Source organism: Bison bison, unplaced genomic scaffold, assembly GCF_000754665.1.
Source record: "Bison bison bison isolate TAMUID 2011002044 unplaced genomic scaffold, Bison_UMD1.0 scf7180017864177, whole genome shotgun sequence".
Classification (NCBI taxonomy): Eukaryota; Metazoa; Chordata; class Mammalia; order Artiodactyla; family Bovidae; genus Bison; species Bison bison.
This window is the reverse complement of record NW_011494749.1, coordinates 382,537-386,829: the sequence shown is the minus strand read 5'-3', so window position 1 is coordinate 386,829 and position 4,293 is coordinate 382,537. Positions and strand designations below refer to the sequence as shown.

Genomic DNA, 4,293 nt, shown 5'->3' with positions numbered 1-4,293 from the left:
GAATAGGGAAATCTATGGAGACAGAATGTTGATTAGTGGTTACTTGGGGTATAAGGGTGAGACATTTGCAGAGGCAGATGAGTGAGAGGAGTTTCTCCTTGAGATGATGAAAATGTTCTAAATTTGACTATGGTGATGGTTGTACATATCTGTGAATATCCTAAAAACCACTGAAGTGTCCATGTTAAATGGGTGAATTGTATGGTATGCAAATCATATCTCAGTAAAGCTATTCCCACCCCCACCCCCCGCAAATCAGTTACATCCTAGACAAAAAAATTAACCATATGAAAATTTTTTAGAGGGGGAGAGGGGCGGAGCGTCTGGCGGTCTCGCACCCTGGGCTCGCTAGAGTGAAGATAGTCCAAGTCCCAAGAGACAGCGCCTCTCTCATTCAGTCTTCGATTATACATCAGCATCACCAGCTCCCTCACCACCAATGCGACCATGGGAGATGACATCAAATAGGCAGCCCCCTTCAGTTTGACCAAGCCAACATCACTTCTCAGGGGAACGATGCAACACACCTGCACGCAACAGAAGAAGTCCTCCTGTCAGGCGTCAGAGAGGAAGAAGGGATCGTCAGTCTCGACTTAATTCCATTAGTCAAGATGAAAATTATCACCATCTCCCTTATGCACAGCAGCAAGCAATAGAAGAACCTCGAGCCTTCCACCCTCCGAATGTATCTCCCCGTCTGTTACACCCTGCTGCTCATCCACCCCAGCAGAATGCAGTAGTGGTTGACATACATGATCAGCTCCATCAGGGCACCGTCCCTGTTTCTTACACAGTAACAACAGTGGCACCACATGGGATTCCCCTCTGCACAGGCCAGCACATCCCTGCTTGCAGTACACAACAGGTCCCAGGATGCTCTGTGGTTTTCAGTGGACAGCACCTCCCTGTCTGTAGTGTGCCTCCTCCAATGCTTCAAGCATGTTCTGTTCAGCACTTACCAGTACCATATGCTGCATTTCCACCCCTTATTTCCAGTGATCCGTTTATTTTACATCCTCCCCATCTTTCTCCCCATCATCCTCCTCATTTGCCACCTCCAAGCCAGTTTGTCCCTTTCCAAACACAGCAGTCACGATCGCCTCTGCAAAGGATAGAAAACGAAGTGGAACTCTTAGGAGAACATCTTCCTGTGGGAGGTTTTACTTACCCTCCATCTGCCCATCCCCCGACATTACCTCCATCAGCTCCTTTGCAGTTCCTAACACATGATCCTTTGCATCAGGAGGTTTCGTATGGAGTACCTTATCCTCCATTTATGCCTCGGAGGCTCACAGGACACAGTAGATACCGATCCCAGCAGCCCATACCACCACCCCCTTACCATCCCAGCTTACTACCATATGTGTTATCAATGCTTCCATTGCCACCTGCAGTGGGCCCAACTTTCAGCTTTGAATTGGATGTGGATGATGGAGAAGTAGAAAATTACGAGGCCCTGTTAAACCTAGCAGAGCGACTGGGAGAGGCCAAGCCTCGAGGACTGACTAAAGCAGATATTGAACAACTTCCTTCTTACCGGTTCAATCCTAACAACCACCAGTAAGAACAGACTTTGTGTGTAGTATGCATGTGTGATTTTGAGTCAAGGCAGCTACTTAGAGTTTTACCCTGTAACCATGAGTTCCATGCCAAGTGTGTCGACAAATGGCTTAAGGCAAATCGTACTTGCCCAATCTGCCGAGCTGATGCTTCAGAAGTGCATCGGGATTCAGAATGACCAGCCTAAGAGCACAAATTTAGTTTGGGTGTTCCTCATCACATGTATATACGGACTATCCATTGAACTTAATCTGTGTGGCTTCCAGCCCTCCCTTTACCAAAAGGGTCAATGGACCTTTCTTTGCACTGTGTGACTTAATCAACTATAAAAGCTTACAATTAGTCTTCACAATTATGGGATTGTTATACTAACCGTGTGATTGGAACTCCAAAGACTTTTTCTTTAGCTTAATTTTGTGTGTGCACTAACATTCCCTGGTTTTTGTGTGATCATTCCGAGTGTTGCTGCAAGATTACAGTGGACGTGATCTTTTAGCATGTGCTTTCATTAAAAGTGGTAGCTCCAGATGATATAGCAATCTACCTTATATAGAGCCTTCAGAAACTGTGAGTGGCAATGAGTGCAGCGTATGACTGTTGATGGTAAATGTATCTGTGTGTGTGAGAGAGAGAATGTGTGAAACTACTTGTGTGAGGGCATGGTAGCTAACATGTGTATGAGATCCTATATACCAGCATGTACCAAGAATGTGTGTGTAGTTTTAATTATGCTGCAATGTATAATCTGGTGTGTTATTTAAACAGCACTAGTACTGTACACTGGTTTCCCCCTTGTGTTTGCTGTTGCACACTGATTGCTAAGGGTGCATCAACGATAAGCATTGAATACTCCATCCCCTTCCCTCCCAGTGAATGGAATGAGAAAAGCCTTCTTCCTTTGCTTCAGGCAGCTGTCACCTTCTCTTCGTTGGTGGTCCCAACTGGGTCACTTAAGGAAAAAGTGTAATAGATTCTCACTCCATGAACCTGAAATTTTGATTTTTGTCGTGAAAAAGAAATTTTTAAATCTCCAACTTGCTGTTTCCAAAAAGAAGGTGCAATATCATACATCATCAGTTAGCAATATTAGCATTTCAATCAGTGATTTGAATGTTGATACTCTCTTGGTTTTCCTTTACATTTTCAGTAAGCTTCTTAGCCAGACATGCTTGTGATTTTTTTTTTTTTCTTTTAATGTTTAGGTTTGTGGTCTATTCTGAAGATATTTGAGTAATATATTTCTAAGAATACCACTGGTCCCATGAAGTCTCACCTCTTCTAATTCCACCAGAAAAAAATCTGTTAACTCAGCTTGACTTCTGATATGTTATTTGTTCAAGCTCCCATAGGCAACAAAATTGTTTTAAGAAGACTATGTTTCTGTTCTGCCAAGCTCCAATTTTGAAAGTTGTCTAGTTCTTCTCCCCTCAGTAAACGTGCTTCTCATTGAAATCCTCGTTTCCAGGATGGATCAAGTGCTGTGACAGCTCGAGTTCCTTAGACCTGGTGTGCTTTGATGTTTTATCACTTTTCTTTTTTGTTGAATGAGAAAAAAATTAATATAACAGGTGTCCAGAATACTTGCAGTATAAATGAAGATTTGATTTTTGTATAAAAAATAATGCTGTAAAACAGGAATTGACCTGCATTTAGTTGCTCTGAAAAGAATACATAGCTGTGTGGATTTCTTTGTTTTTTTAATAGGTTCCTTGAGCATAATTCAGATCGTTTCAAGTCATTTTTCTAGCAGTGTTTGAATTCCCCTCTCATTCTTCTAGTGTCTTCACCATTGTCTGCCTCTTCGTGCAGTTGCTGTCCTTCTTCTGGTTGCAGTGGCACAAGCTGCAGTTCTCCAGTCAGGACTGTGATGACTTGCTGCCAACCTCAGCTTTCGTTTGGCTGTGTCCGTTTTCTACTCAGACAGTGTTAACTACTTGTTACTGCCATGCTACTTGCCTTCCCTTGAAGACTATAAGCTTATCACAGCTTAGAGTTCAGTAAAGTCAATTCACACAGAAGCACAATTTTGCCCTTTTCCAGACACTGTTGCCTCTATCTAGTCCTACAAGTAGGATTTTGCATACTTTGTTTGCCCCTGTATTTGTCAGTGCATCAGAAATACATCTAAACAGTGGTGAAATGCACATGTTACTTTTAAATCATTAGAGTATTCCCTACCTGTTCCTAATGAATAAAGTGTGTTAAAGACCAAAATTACTGGCGTAATAATCAACTACATTACAAATCACGTATAGTTTAATCTTTATTTTTTTTAATTAAAAAAATCATGTTTAAAATGGCAAAAGCCCATCTTATACATAGACTCTTTTATATAGCTGCAAAAAATTTATATCTGTACAGATCTAACATAACATTACTATACTCAGTATTCATTTTATTGAAGCATGCAAGTAAAGCACTTTTTCTAATTTATATAGATACTTAATTAACAAGGCACACTGTACTAATGACTAGGAAAAGTAGCTCTTTCTTCCCTCTCTGGGATGATGAATTCTTGTCATACTACCCCTTTTCCATTAAATTTTTGAGAGGCCGTTGGCAATTTAGGAGGCAGCAGGGTCTATTTTGGTAAAATCCAGAATTGTTGCACTCTTGTGGCTGATCTCTCTTTGGGAATGTCTTTTCTTCGCATGGGGCTCTTAGAGATGTGTGCAGATTTGCTTATTAAGTAGTTAGTGTGTGTTAGGAGCGTACATGCATGTGTTCCAAACC

The 4,293-nt window shown here is 41.6% G+C and overlaps 2 long non-coding RNA genes and 1 pseudogene across 3 annotated transcripts in view; 2 read left to right on the top strand and 1 right to left on the bottom strand.

Annotated features, from left to right (window-relative positions):
* Positions 1–310: 310 nt before the first annotated feature.
* LOC104990295 lies at positions 311–1,912 on the top strand (annotated as a pseudogene). The gene has a single exon (XR_825497.1). The product of XR_825497.1 is annotated as an E3 ubiquitin-protein ligase RNF38 pseudogene (transcript).
* A 1,001-nt stretch (positions 1,913–2,913) lies between these two features.
* LOC104990294 overlaps positions 2,914–4,293 on the top strand; it is a 3,898-nt gene continuing 2,518 nt past the window's right edge. Inside the window, exon 1 of the long non-coding RNA XR_825496.1 lies at positions 2,914–4,275. This is a non-coding gene — a long non-coding RNA (uncharacterized LOC104990294). The remainder of the gene's footprint in view (positions 4,276–4,293) is intronic.
* Positions 4,201–4,293, bottom strand: part of LOC104990293 — a 1,829-nt gene continuing 1,736 nt past the window's right edge. Inside the window, exon 2 of the long non-coding RNA XR_825495.1 lies at positions 4,201–4,281. This is a non-coding gene — a long non-coding RNA (uncharacterized LOC104990293). The remainder of the gene's footprint in view (positions 4,282–4,293) is intronic.